Source organism: Saimiri boliviensis, chromosome X, assembly GCF_048565385.1.
Source record: "Saimiri boliviensis isolate mSaiBol1 chromosome X, mSaiBol1.pri, whole genome shotgun sequence".
Lineage (NCBI taxonomy): Eukaryota > Metazoa > Chordata > Mammalia > Primates > Cebidae > Saimiri > Saimiri boliviensis.
In genome coordinates this window covers 8648332-8664481 of record NC_133470.1, presented here as the reverse complement: position 1 = coordinate 8664481, position 16150 = coordinate 8648332, and the positions used below count along the sequence as shown (strand labels likewise).

The window sequence follows — 16150 nt, the reverse complement described above, 5'->3', positions numbered from 1 at the left end:
AGGAATCGATGCTGAGAGGCCAATCATATTTCATCACTCAGCTACTTGGAAACCAGATATTCTTAAACAATCACATGCTCTGAGAGATTTGAGGATGCAAAAGAGGAGTGGCTCTGCCTTTTGTAAATTATTAACAGGGACTTTTATCCTGACCACAAGTAAAGATGTGCAGACTACTCATTTCAGAAAAAAAAGCAATTAGGTCTGACATGGAACATAAAAATGGACAAATCAAGAAGCAAGATCTCTGATCACAGTTCTGTGCTGACCCTCTGGATTAGGACAACCCAGTGAAGATAGAGTCAAACTGATATCACACTGGGAATGAAGGGGCACCTTCTGAAGGGCTGAAGAGGCCATAACTGCAGCTTCAGCATCTGCCTCTGATGAAAATGTGTATTTGCTCCCCCCTCAATCTGAGAAGTCACGATGGGATATTTGGCGCTCTGAGCTGGAGTGAAGCCACCTGCACACAGTTCTCACATTGCTCCTAGATTTCAAATTGCTGCTTAACTTCTCCCGTGGCTTTCTTGTGTTTCATCCAAATTTGAGATTTAACACATCTACCTCAAAGCTATTTGAAAGTTGCCAATTTCAGTGCTAGATCCTATCCAGTAATTTAAACTCAGCGAGAAAAAGCTGATCCAGAAAGCTTTTAGAAAGCATTAGCTTCCCATGCCATAGACAGAGGGCACTGGGAACACTCTTTTGGATAATCTGGAATGTCTCCTTTTCTCTAGACTAGGATTTCTCAACCTTGACATTATTGACTTTTTGGACTGGCTACTCCTTTGCTGTGGGAGGCTGACCTGTGCATTACAGGATGTTTAGTGGCATCTCTGGCCTTTACTCAGTAGATAGCAGTAGCATCTCCCCAGTTGTGACAACTAAAAATGTCTTCAGACATTGCCAAATGTCTCCTGGGAAGCAGAATCAACCCCAGTTGAAACCACTGCTCTAGACCCATTTCTTTAGTGAAGTTGTTCAAAACAGAAGGAATATCATTTACATTTGAGACGCGTTCATGCCAAAGACAAATTGTAGGTAAAGAGTCAAGGGTTCGGGTGAAACATAGGACTCATGTGCCCAAGTTCAGGTGGTCAATTTGGTTTCTCAAAATGGAGACACATTTAATGTGGGGAAATAACTCTCTAATGGCATCTGCCAAACCTCTCACTGCTATAGTCTCCAAGTTCCCGAATCCTGTTATTTGGAATATGCTCATTTCTCATCAGTTACATATTCTTTATTTTATCTTGGTATCTTTATCCATTACAAGAAGGGTTTTTTCTGGTAAACTATGCCTAGTTGATTTTTGACAGCAAAACCAATCAAGGCAGAGATAATAAAGACATAAGTCTCCTGCCCAATTGTGCAACCATTACCAACCACAGGTGGGAAGTTTCCTAAAGAGCCTTAGATTCATGCAAAAAAGAAAGAAAGAGAAAGAACGAACGAAAGAAAGAAAGAGAAAGAAAGAAAAGGAAAAAAATTTTTTTCAATTAAATACATGAACAACAGTGTATTTAAATTCAACACTGAGAAAATTAGATGGATTGTTTAAAAAGCAAAAGTCCAATTCAGCAAGTTTACAGGTGATGGGTTCTCATTAAAAAGAATAACACACTCTATGCACACAAACCAGTAAATCTGGAAGAAATGGATAAATTCCTGGGCACTTGCACTCTCCCAAGACTAAACCGGGAAGAAGTTGAATCCCTGAATAGACCAATAACAAGGGCTGAAGCTGAGGCAGCAATTAATAGCCTACCTACTAAAAAAAGCCCAGGTCCAGATGGGTTTACAGCCAAATTCTACCAAACTTACAAAGAAGAGTTGGTACCATTCCTTCTGAAATTATTCCAAACAATCCAAAAAGAGGGAATCCTCTCCAACTCGTTTTATGAGACCAACATCATCCTGATACCAAAACCGGGCAGAGACACAACTAAAAAAGAAAACATCAGGCCAATATCCATGATGAACATCGACGCAAAAAATCTTCAATAAAATACTGGCAAACAGAATGCAACAGCAAATCAAAAAGCTTATTTATCATGATGAAGTAGGCTTCATCCCAGGGATGCAAGGCTGGTTCAACATACACACGTCTGTAAATGTAATCCATCACATAAACAGACCAAAGACAAAAACCACATGATTATCTCAATACATGCAGAAAAGGCCTTCGACAAAATTCAACAGCCCTTTATGCTAAAAACCCTCAATAAACTAGGTATCCATGGTACGTATCACAAAATAATAAAAGCTATTTATGACAAACCCACAGCCAATATCATACTGAACGGGCAAAACTGGAAGCATTCCCTTTGAAATCTGGCACTAGACAAGGATGCCCTCTCTCCCCACTCCTATTCAATATAGTATTGGAAGTTCTACCCAGGGCAATCAGGCAAGAGAAAGAAATAAAGTGTATTCAAACAGGAAGAAAGGAAGTCAAACTGTCTCTATTCACAGAAGACATGATTGTATATATAGAAGACCCCATCGTCTCAGCCCAAAATCTCCTGGAACTGATAAGCAACTTCAGCAAAGTCTCAGGATACAAAATCAATGTGCAGAATTCACAAGCATTTTCTATATACTGATAACAGACAAACAGTGAGCCAAATCAAAAGTGAATTCCCATTCACAGTTGCTACAAAGAGAAGAAAATACCTGGGAATACAACTAACAAAGGATGTAAAGGACCTCTTCAAGGAGAACTACAAACCACTGCTCAAGGAAATAAGAGAGGACACAAACAGATGGAGAAACATTCCATGCTCATGGTTGGGAAGAATCAACATCATGAAAATGGCCATACTTCCCAAAGTAATCTATAGATTCAACACTATCCCCATCAAGTTACCAATGACTTTCGTCACAGAACTGGAAAAAAACCACTTCAAGCTTCATATGGAACCAAAAGAGAACTCGCATAGCCAAAACAATCCTAAGCAAAAAGAACAAAGCTGGAGGCATCACACTGCCTGACTTCAAACTATTCTGCAAGGCCACATTAAACGAAACAGCTGGTACCAAAACAGAGATATAGACCAATGGAATGGAACAGAACAGGCCTCAGAAGCAATACCACACATCTACAACCATCTGATCTTGGACAAGCCTGACAAAAGCAAGCAATGGGGAAAGGATCCCTGTTTAACAAATGGTGTTGGGAAAACTGGCTAGCCAAGTGCAGAAAGCAGAAACTGGACCCCCTCCTGACACCTTACACTAAAATTAACTCCAGATGGATTAAAGATCTAAACATAAGACCTAACATCATAAAAACCCTAGAAGAAAACCTAGGCAACACCATTCAGGACATAGGCATAGGTAAGGACTTCATGACTAAAACACCAAAAGCAATGGCAACAAAAGCCAAAATGGACAAATGGGATCTAATTAAACTCCAGAGCTTCTGTACAGCAAAGGAAACAATCATTAGAGTGAACTGGCAATCAACAGAATGGGAAAAAAATGTTTGCAATCTACCCATCTGACAAAGGGCTAATAACCAGAATCTACAAAGAACTAAAACAGATTTACAAGAAAAAAAAAGCCCATTCAAAAGTGGGTGAAGGATATGAATGGACAATTTGCAAAAGAAGACATTTATGAGGCCAACAAACATACAAAAAAATGCTCATCATCACTGGTCATCAGAGAAATGCAAATCAAAACCACATTGAGATACCATCTCACACCAGTTAGAATGGTGATCATTAAAAAATCAGGAGACAACAGATCCTGGAGAGGATGTGTAGAAATAGGAATACTTTTACACTGTTGGTGGGAGTGTAAAGTAGTTCAACCACTGTGGAAGACAGTGTGGCGATTCCTCAAGGACCCAGAAATAGACATTCCATTTGACCCAGCAATCCCATTACTGGGTATATACCCAAAGGATTATAAATCGTTTTATTATAAAGACACAAGCACACATATGCTCACTGGGGCACTATTTACAATAGCAAAGACCTGGAACCAACCCAAATGTCCATCATTGATAGACTGGATAAAGAAAATGTGGCACATATACACCATGGAATACTATGCAGCCCTAAAAAAACAATGAGTTCGTGTCCTTCATAGGGACATGGATGAATCTGGAAACCATCATTCTCAGCAAACTGACACAAGAACAGAAAACTGAACACCGTATGTTATCACTCATAGGCGGGTGTGGAACAATTAGAACATGTGGACACAGGGAGGGGAGCATCACACACTACAGTCAGTAGTGGGAGGCTAGGGGTTGGGAGGGTGGGGAGGGATAATGAGGGGAGAAATACCAGATATAGGTGATGGGGGGATGAAGGCAGCAAACCACCTTGCCATGTATGTACCTATGCAACAATCCTGCATGATCTGCACATGTACCCCAGAACCTAAATTACAATAAAAAAAAAAAGAAGAAGAATACACCAGAAGGAGAAATAGTACAGAGGGGAAGTTGTCTTTGGAGTGAGTGTGATCAAAAAGAAGACAAGATCTTCAAGTGGTAAGCAGTATCAGAAAGGCTTTCTGTCCCCTCTGGGGCTTATTTTGGAGATTAGTGTAGAGGAGTCAATGACGGAAGGACAGAGGTTTGTGCTTTCCTATTGGAGAGGGTATTGAGTGGGGAACAAGGAGAGGTTCTGTGTCCCATTTACTTTGGGATAAGAAGGAAAAAAATAGTTTTTAACAAAGCAGAATTGTGTTCTGAGATCGGTGAACTGTATCCCCTTCTAGGGGCTGGATTCTAGGAGGAGGAAGCTTGTTGACCTTGGGAAATGCACAGAATGATCAGTGTGGCCTGGATGGAGGTGGGGTAGGGGGCTGAAGTGATTCTTCAGACTCAGCCACCCAAGTATCTGGGATTACAGGCATCCACCACCATGACCCGCTAATTTTTTGTATTTGAGAGCTGGAATCCAGGAGTAGGAGCTTCAAGAAACAGTCTCTTGTTTCTAGCCTATTTTCCAGATTGATTCCTTGGCTGGAGGTTACGGATTTTTCATTCCTTTCTGTAAATTTGGAAATGCTCGTTTCTTAATATTGAGAGCATTTTTATATCACAGCTGGTTATACCTATCAAATGACCTGCCCAACAGCAAATATGAAAGAACTAAATTGCATATCCTTGCCCTCAAAGAGCTCATTTTCTAGGATTATATAGAAAGATAATAAAGAAAATATCCATGATCAGCAGATTTGAAAGATTTTATGCTTTTTACATAAAATTGCATTATTTTTCCTAGTTTGAAAATCTAAAGGTATACTCTCAGTGTCTTTAAAATCATTTATGAATATGATCATCATTTTTGACTGGCCAAGAGAAAAATAAATAATGCTACAGTTTTATAATTGAGAAAATAATTTTATATCCTTCTAAGGAAGACTGTAAATTATTTAAAGTTGCTCAGATGAACTCCTTAATCCACAGCCTGACATTCACATTCAAGGCCTCTGCCTCCTCTTTCTAGTCTCTCTTTTTGGCCCTTCCTCCCTTCTGCCATTTGTCATGCTTTCAGTGCCAACCCTGTTAAGGAACGAGATGAGCTCCCTATGAATTTCCACCTCCAAACATTTGTTTTTTATGATCATCCCTCCCACTAGAACACCATTTCTCTCCTTCCTGACGTAAACCCATCTTTCCTCAAACATGATACACAAGCCATTTTCTATGATGTCTTCCCCTTTCTTCCAAGGAAATAATCTCCCCACCTCAGTACTTCTAAAGGACTTTGCACCTCTGTAAAAGTATTGATTACATTCTGACCTACATTGCAAGTACCTGTATTCACTGTAGAATACAAACTCCATGTGGGGAACTGGTTCTAGGACTTTCCCTCTGATAATCACCAAAATTTGAGGATGCTCAAGTCCCTTATATAAAATAGTACAGTATTTGCATATAACCTATGCACATTCCCCTGTATATGTTAAATCATCTCTACATTACTTATAATGCCTAATACAATATAAATGCTGTGAAAATAGTTTTTATAGCTGGGCACAGTGGCTCACATCTGTAATTCGAGCACCTTGGGAGGCTGAGGTGGAAGGTTCACTTGGGCCCAGGAGTTCAAGACCAGCCTGGCCAACATGGTAAGACCCTGTCTCTATAAAAAATTTAAAAACTAGCCAGTCATGGTGGCATGCACTGTGATCCCAGCTACAGGAGAGGCTGTGGAAGGAAGATCACTTGAGCCTTGGAGGTAAAAGCTACCATAAACTATGTTTGTACCACTGTACTCCACCCTGAGTAACAGAGTGAGACCCTGTCTCAAAAAATAAAATAGTTGTTATACTGTATTGTTCAGGAAATAATGACTCTAAAAAAGGTCTTTACATGTTCATATGTTCAGTATACAGACACAACCATCTGTTTTTGTTTTCGAGACAGAATCTCACCTTGCTCCCCAGGCTGAAGTGCAGTGGCACAGTCTCAGCTCACTGCAACCTCTGCCTACTGGGCTGAAGTGATTCTAGAGACTCAGCCTCCCAAGTAGCTGAGATTGTAGGCATGCACCACTATGCTCAGCTAATTTTTTGCATTTTCTTTAGTAGAGATAGGGTTTCACCATGTTGGCCAGGCTGGTCTCAAACTCTTGGCCTCATGTGATCTGCCTGCTTTGGCCTCCCAAACTGCTAGGATTACAGGTATGAGCCACCATGCCCAGCCACAACCATCCTTTTCTAAAAAGAAATTTCCATCTGCAGTTGGCTGAATCCATGGATATGGAACCCACAGATGCTGAGGGCTGACTATACTGTGTTCATAGATGTAACCAAGAACAATGGACTGACCCATAGCATGATTCCAATAATAAAAGTTGAAATAAGTACATTGTTTCTCTCCTACTAGATTGTAAGTTTTTCAAAGGCAAAATACCTACCATGTAATGCAGTGCTTAATATAAGACACACAGTATAAAACTCAGTAAATTGTTACATAAAATTGAAGAAATACGTTTATTAAGAAAATATGCATTTACTAGCTTTTGCCTCTCATTCAAGGAGAAAACAATTAAAGTAGGTTTTCCAAGTGGACTTATTAACTGAGAATTTACCTCCCATAAATAGCAGCTTTCATTCTAAAGGAATTCATACTACATTCCTCAAAGGGATAATTTTCAACTTTTTTTCTTACTTTGTAAAATGAGTCATTTATGGCTATTTCTCCCTGAACTTTAATGAGAGGAGATGGCACTTTCATCCTTATTTAACAGGTAGGAACAACGAAAGTATATTTTTAAAGCTTAAGCAATAGCAATGCATACCAAGCAGGGCACCCAAAGGTCATGGAACTAGAAAGCATTCATCTTCACCTCAAAGGATAATTGCTTTAATATCTGGGAATGGTCTCTGATAGTCCTCACATTAGTTTCTTATGTCACTTGAGTATTAATGTAATTATTGCAGGTAGCTCCCAACTTACAAACACCAGACTTAGGAATATACATTACATGCACTTCTTCCTTGTCCCCAGCATACCTGAATTCCCTTGATGATTCTCTTCTGCTCTAACTTGCTACTTCAGTTCTTTTCATATGTGTATTTGCTGTCCGTATATTTTCTTTCATCTTTTTTATTATTGACTTGTGTTCATATTACTGAGTTGTAAAAGTCCTTTATATATAATAGTTACAAGTCCTTCATTGAAATATGCTTTGCAAATACTTTCTCTCACTTGCCTGTTCATTTTCCTATCTCTTGAAGAGTATCTCTTACAATTTTGATCATCCAAGTTATCTGCTTTTCCCTTTAGTAATTCCTGTGTTTTGTATCCTATTTTAAGTATTTGCCAAACCCAAGGTCACTAAGATTTTACCCTATGCTTTCTTCTAGAAATTTTGTAGTTTTAACTACTACATTTGCATCTATGTTCCATTTTGAGTTAATTTTTACACATGGTATCTAGTATGGATTGAGATTCATTTTCTGAAATATAACTATCCAGTTGTTCCAGCATTGCTTGTTGAAAAGATTATTGTCTCCATGTTAAATTGCCTTGGCATGTTTATTTCAAATCAGGTGACTACATGTGTGGGTCTACGTCTGGAATCTCTATTTTGTTCCATTAACCTATATGCCTGGCTTTTCACCGATAAGTTTTGGTAACTGTAGTCTAAAAATCAAGTACTATAGGTCCTGCAACTTTGTTCTTCATTTTCTAAGTTGTTTTAGCTATTCTAGGTCTTTTGTATTTCCATATGAATTTTACAATTAGCTTGCTAATTTCTTTTTAAGAAAAGCCTGCTGGATTGCAATTGAGATTGTGTTAAATCTATAGATCAGTTAGGGAGAACTGACATTTAAACAATATTGAGTCTTTTGACTCATGAATATAGTATTAACTCTCTGTTTATTTAGTTCTTCTTTGGTTTCCCTCAGCAATATTTTATAGTTTACAGTGTACAGATGTGGCTTTGAGGCTCCTATGGTAAAGGGCAGCAAAGAGTAACATTCTTTGCTAATTTATCCCTAAGTATTTCATATCATGATGTTATTGTAAATGTTAATTATAAAATTTCAATTTCTGATTGTTCATCACTATATCACTTGTACAGATACAAGTAACCTTGTATCTGTAATTTTGCTAAACTCACTTGTTGTTCTATTAGACTTTTTGTAGAATTTTCAACATAGATGATTATATAATATGCAAATGAAATCTGTTTTACTTCTTCCTTTTCCAATCTGCTTTTTTTTTTTCCTTGCTACTCCACTTGTTAGGACCTCCAATAAAATACTGAAAAGAAATGATTAAAGTGGAAATCCTTGCCTTGTTGCTGATCTTAGGGAGAACACATTCTTAAATAGTCCAAAGAGTTGAAAAACTGAACCTTATAAAAATTTGAAAAGTGTAGTCTTCAACAGTGGGGAGTGTCGAGAAATACTTTTGTGTTTCTGCAGATTTGCGGCTTTTCAGCATGTACCTAAGAGTAGAATTGCTGGGTCATATGGAATTTTTATAGTTAACTTTTTCAGGAATTACCAAACTGTTTTCCACAGTGGCTATACTATATTACATTTCGACCAGCAATGTACAAGGGTTCCAATTTCTTCATATCATCACAAACACTTTTTATTTTATATTTTCCATCACTTTCATGCTTTTGTTTGCTCTTCGGTAATTATAAGATTTTCTAAAAATATTGTATGCATAGAATTGGTCTGAATAACTGACCATGCCTGTATATAGATTTCAGCCCTTCTTATGCAGCTGATACAGTGTTAACTCAAAATGTTAACTCTAAAAATAGATCACCCACAGAATAAATAATTTTAAGTTGGAACTACCCTTTGGAGAGCAGCCTGCTTGCATTTTGTAAAGCAAAAGTAAAATTGAGGAAATGTTGGCTCTACTTTTTTGTTATCTACATGCTGTCATTTACCTTTCTTTTTCCTTTTGTTTTCTCTGTAAAATAGTAAGGAAAATATCACATGATTTGCTGAGAATAAAACCAATCTTTCTCAACTTTGAACTTACAGTTAGAAATAATAAACATAGAATGAGATTTTATCCTCCCTTTCAGGCTTCCTGAAGAAAGAAAAGGAAATGTCATTAAAAATGTAAATTGATTAGTCTTTTGAAATTGGATGGGAGATGTTCTGCCCAAACTCTTCCTCTCAATCTAAATGCTTTAGTAATATTGTTCAAGGTTCAGATAAGGCGGCTATTAAGCAAATTAGCTTTGAACATACAAGTGGCATTCAAAAACCTGTCTAACCATGAAAGATTTAAGTTGAATTGTACCTGCAATGAAAAATGAGAAAAGCATTAGAAAAGCTCATTACTTAGAATTCAGATAGCAATTCATATTTTCTGTGCATTTATAATCAGATGCAAGCCATTGCTCAAAAAGGCCCTATGCATTTTTCAGTGGGCACCATACTCCATAAAACTCACAGTTGGCAAAATTTCATATTTCTATCAATCTTCCTTCCCTATCACTCATTCAATGTTTATTGATCACCAAAAATGAGTCAGGCATTGTGCTAGGCAATAGGGATAGGGAAATGAATGATGTTTGTACAAGTTTGGTCACTTCAGTATCTCCCTCCCCACAAGGTTTGAGATTGCTGGTTGCAGTTTTGTTGTGCTGTACCTTGTTTTTGTCTCCTTGCTCACATCCACTAAACTGATAATTCCTTATTCACCAGCCCACACGCATGTACTCTTGGGCTCTTGATCCACCTTCATCCCTGGACATCGTGCTTTAGGTCTACTTTACTCTCTCCACATTCTGCATCTCCTAAGCCAATCTTAATCCATGCTGCCTTTCCCCAGCTGTGGAATTCAGTCAGCTGCAATGTCTAATGCCCTCCAATAGGAGTTGGGATTAAGGATAACAGAAAAATTAAGGATGACTGCCATTATGTTTAAATTTCAAGTAAACAATGAATTTTTTTTATATCTCATCCAATATTTGGAATGGGATATACTTATGCTAAGCAATTATTTACTGTTATCTGAAATTTGGATTTAAATAGAGTCCTGTATTTTCATTTACCAAATCTGGCTGCCCTGGTGGGGGCAAATAAAATGCATTCCTCAAAGACCTGCCTGCTGTGAATTAACATGCATGCTACTAGATGAATCACAATAGAACTTGTTTGGGGCTTGTCTTCAGTTGGATTGCCCCAGATGAAGACCTTGAGATAAGGATCTGAGTGCAAGTGGTTTTTTGGGAGGTGACATAAGAGAGGAAGGGAAGGAGACCAACACAGTATGCATTAACCAACAGGTTACTGCTGTGGATGAGAACCAACTTCAGAGATGTCTCCCCCAGTAAACAAGAATGTTGGGGTATCTTTATTCAATTCATATTTGGCATTAATGGAGGATCATTTCTGAAGATTTTAATGCTCCTGTATTTCTAGTCAAGCATGTCTCAGCAACCAGACAACAGCCTCTGGCAGAGTCATAGATGCTTACAGCATAGGCCAGCAGAGATGGTGAGTGCCTAGAGAATACAAACAGGTACTTCCATGGCTGCATCTGCTATTGTAATATCACTGAAGCATGAGCTTCATATAAGCAGAGTTAATATGCGAAGCAAATGTAAGTTCAAAAACTATGGCAAGTAAGAACTGAGTAAGCACTCTCCAAGATGGCTGAACAGACACAACTCCGGCACTCAACACCCAGGAAGAGAGACGCAGAAATCCAGAGATCTCCTAGCTCCAACCCAGGTACCAGAGGCATTACAACGGGTCTGGTCCTATGGTAAGCAAAGCCCAGGCAAGGCAGAGCAAAGCGGGGAGGGGTGCTGCTTCACCCAGAAAGTGCATCTGACAGGCAATTTGGAGGCTCCCCCTCTGGCACTCTAGTCCAGATACAGTGCTTCTCCCAAAGCCTCAGCAATACATAGAACAGGGAATCTTTGCCAGTCAAGTGCCGGGAATTACAAGCATGGAGCTGAATAATAATCCAGGACAGTGTCCCAGATTGGTGCACAGACCTAAACAGACACGTAAGCCCAAAAGCCGGCCGGGAGAGCCTGTGGATCCAGCTATTGTCCCTTCTCCCTGCCTGGAGAGACAAGGAGCTATAAGCGGGAGGAAGGACAGAGCAGCACAGCGGGCCCCTACCCCATGACTGGAGAGAGAGGAAGCTGAAAAGGGGAGATGGCCGGGTGCCTAATCCCTGATAAAATGGACTTCAAACCAACAAAGATCAAAAGAGACAAAGAAGGACACTACATAACGGTAAAAGGATCAATCCAACAAGAAGAGCTAACTATCCTAAATATACATGCACCCAACACAGGAGCACCCAGATACATAAAGCAAGTTCTTAACAACCTAAAACAAGATTTAGACTCCCACACAATAATAGTGGGACACTCCAACACTGTCAATATTAGGCAGATCAATGAGACCGAATATTAAAAAGAACATCCAGGACTTGAATGCAGAGCTGGACCAAGCGGACCTAATAGACATATACAGAATGCTCCACCTCAAGTCCACAGAATATACATTTTTCTCAGCACTACATTGCACTTACTCTAAAATTGACCACATAATTGGAAGCAAATCACTCCTCAGCAAATGCAGAAGAATGGAAATCCTAACAAACAGTCTATCAGACCACAGCGCAATCAGACTAGAACTCAGGATTAAGAAACACACTCAAACCTGCCCAAACACTTGGAAACTGAACAACTTGCTTCTGAGTGTCAACTGGATAAACAATTAAATGAAAGCAGAAATAAAGATGTTCTTCAAAACCAATCACAATGAAGACACAACTTACCAAAATCTCTGGGACATCTTTAAAGCAGTGTTGAGAGGGAAATTTATAGCAATAAATGCCCACAAGAGAAACAAGGAAAGATCTAAAATTGACACCCTATGATCAAAATTGAAAGAGCTAGAGGAGGAAGATCAAAAAAACTTAAAAGCTAGCAGAAGACAAGAAATAACTAAGATCAGAGCCAAACTAAAGGAGATAAAGACACAAAAAAACCTTCAAAAATCATAAATCCAGGAGCTGTTTTTTTTTTTTATAAGATCAACGAAATAAACAGACCACTAGCCAGACTAATGAAAAAGAAAACAGAGAAGAATCAAATAGATGCAATAAAAAAAGAAAAAAGGGACATCATCACTGATCCCACAGAAATACATACTACCATCAGAGATTACTACAAACAACTCTATGCACATCAACCAGTAAACCAGGAAGAAATGTATAAATTCCTGGACACTTGTACTCTACCAAGTCTAAACCAGGAGGAAGTTGAAACCCTGAATAGACCAATAACAAGGGCTGAAGTAGAGGTAGCAGTCAATAGCCTACCAACCAAAAAAAAGTCCAGGTCCAGACAGGTTCACAGCTGAATTCTACCAGACGTACAAAGAGGAGCTGGTTCCATTCCTTCTAAAACTGTATCAAACAATACAAAAGGAGGAAATCCTCCTATGAGACCAACATCATTCTGATACAAAAACCAGGCAGAGACTCAACAAGAAAAGAAAACTTCAGGCCAATATCCATGATGAACATTGACATAAAAATCTTCAATAAAATACTGCCAAACTGATTGCAACAGCACATCGAAAAGCTTATCCATCACGATCAAGTAGGCTTCATCCCAGGGATGCAAGACTGGTTCAACATATGCAAACCATAAATGTAATCCATCACATAAACAGAATCAAAGACAAAAACCACACGATTATCTCAATAGATGCAGAGAAGGCCTTTGACAAAATTCAACAGCTCTTCACAGTAAAAACTCTCAATAAACTAGGTATTGACAGAACATATAATGATAAAAGCCATTATGACAAACCTACAGCCAATATCATACTGAATGGGCAATAACTGGAAGAATTCCCTTTGATATCAGGCACTAGACAAGGATGCCCTCTCTCACCACGCCTATTCAATATAGTATTGGAAGTTCTAGCCAGAGCAATCAGGCAAGAAAAAGAAATAAAGCGTTTTCAAATAGGAAAGGAGGAAGTCAAACTGTCTCTATTTGCAGATGACATGACTATATATCTAGAAGACCCCACTGTCTCAGCCCAAAATCTTCTCAAACTGATAAGCAACTTCAGCAAAGTCTCAGTATACAAAATCAATGCACAGATATCACAAGCGTTCCTATATACCAATAACAGACAAACAGAGAGCCAAATCAAGAGGCAAACTCCCATTCACAATTGCTACAAAGAGAATGAAATACCTAGGAATACAACTAACAAAGAATGTAAAGGACCTCTTCAAGGATAGCTACAAACCACTGCTCAATGAAATAAGAGGACACAAACAGATGGAAAAACATTCCATGCTCATGGTTAGAAAGAATTAATATCAAAATGGCCATAATGCCCAAAGTAATCTATAGATTCAATGCTATCACCATCAAGCTACCAATGACCTTCTTCACAGAACTGAAAGAAACCACCTTAAACTTCATATGGAATCACAAGAAAGCCCACATAGCCAAGACAATCCTAAGGAAAAAGAACAAAGCTGGAGGCATCACACTGCTGGACTTCAAACTATACTACAAGGCTACAGTAATCAAAACATAGAGACATACATAGACCAATGGAACAGAACAGAGGCCCCAGAAGCAACACCACACATCTACAACCATCTGATCTTTGACAAACCTGACAGAAGCAATGGGGAAAGGACTCCATGTTTAATAAACAGTGTTGCGAAAACTAGCTAGCAATGTGCAGAAAGCAGAAACTGGACCCCTTCCTGTCACCTTACACTAAAATTAACTCCAGTTGGATTAAAGATTTAAACATAAAACCTAACACCATAAAAATACTAGAAGAAAACATAGGCAAAACTATCCTGGACATAGGCACAGGCAAGGACTTCATGACTAAAACACAAAAAGCAATGGCAATGAAAGCCAAGATAGAAAAATGGGATCTAATTAAAATTCAGAGTTTCTGTACAGCAAAAGAAACCATCATTAGAGCAAATTGGCAACCAACAGAATGGGGAAAAAATTTTTGCAATACACCCATCTGACAAATAGCTAATATCCAGAATATACCAATAACTGAAACAGATATACAAGAAAAAAACAAACAACCCCATTCAAAAGTGGACGAAGGATATGAACAGATACTTTTTAAAAGAAAACATATATGAGGACAACATATGAAAATATGCTCATCATCACTGGTCATTAGAGAAATGCAAATGAAAACCACATTGAGATACCATCTCCACCAGTTAGAATGGCAATCATTAAAAAATCTGGAGACAACAGATGCTGGAGAGGATGTGGAGAAATAGGAACACTCCTACACAGTTGGTGGGAGTGTAAGTTAGTTCAACCATTGTGGAAGACAGTGTGGAGATTCCTCAAGGATCTAGAAATAGAAATTCCATTTGACCCAGCAATCCCATTACTGGTTATATACCCAAAGAACTATAAATCATTTTACTATAAAGACACATGCACACATATATTCATTGTAGCCCTATATACAAGAGCAAAGACCTGGAACCAACCCAAATGCCCACCAATGATAGACTGGAAAAAGAAAATGTGGTACATATACACCATGGAACACTACACAGCCATAAAAAACGATGAGTTCATGTCCTTTCTAGGGACTTGGATGAATCTGGAAGCCATCATTTTCAGCAAACTGACACAAGAACAGAAAACCAAACACCACATGTTCTCACTCATAGGTGGGTGTTGAACAATGATGACATGTGGACTCAGGGAAAGGAGCATCACACACTGGGGCAGTTGGGGGGAGTAGGAGAGGGACAGCAGAGGGTGGGGAGGGTGGGGAGGGATAACATGGGGAGAAATGCTAGATATAGTATACACCTAAAGTAAAATAAAAATAAAAATAAAAAATAAAAAATAAGAATTGAGTAAGACCTCCAAGTTAATTAGTCCAATTCCCTTATTTCACACACTAGTACACTTTGAAGGGAGTTTCTTGTCCAAAGGCAAAAAGTTACCTATTGTCAGTCCAAGATGCTATTTTTATTACTGTTGGGTCACCATTGAAGATGGATGGATGATTTTCAAAGAATTTTCACATTTCATAGACCCCTCCCTGGTCCTCCCATTCTATATCCCAAGGGAGACACAGCCATTTCAGCTTAGCTGGGAGTGGGTATCTGGGCTCCTCTCAGCCTGGACTGAAAACCCAGCCTCCTGTTTGTATCTGGGAGGCAGAACAGTGTGAGAATTATGAATTAGGTCTCTTGCATGAAGAGGTTGTCCAGTCCCAGCACCATGTCACTGCCCTTTTCTCTGCCTTATCCTGAGATTGACAAGGTGCCTGGACTTCCCCCATTCACACCATAGTCCCATATAAAGAAGCCTGCCTTGGGGAGGATGGGGCATCTCCAGGCTTTGCCAGGGTGGGCTCACTTCTTTACCCCAAAACTTTAATATTACTCCAGCAAGGTCCTACACAAACTTTAGGGGTGGGTAAAAATGTTGGTCTGATTCTTTCTCAGATTTGGACTAATTATCAAGTGGAATCATGGTGTGAAATCTCGAAATTTCTATAGATTTACAATCTATGAAAGTTAACATAAAATAGATATTTTAGCTCCTGAAACAGGACTGCCACACAGCAGAGGCTCAATAAATGTTTAATGAATGGAAAGACAGAAGGCCTGAATTGCAACTTACTA

At 38.8% G+C, this 16150-nt stretch overlaps 1 protein-coding gene across 2 annotated transcripts in view; it reads right to left on the bottom strand.

Annotated features, from left to right (window-relative positions):
- Window positions 1-16150, bottom strand: part of FRMPD4 (FERM and PDZ domain containing 4) — a 915426-nt gene that overhangs the window by 855458 nt on the left and 43818 nt on the right. The window lies entirely within an intron of this gene.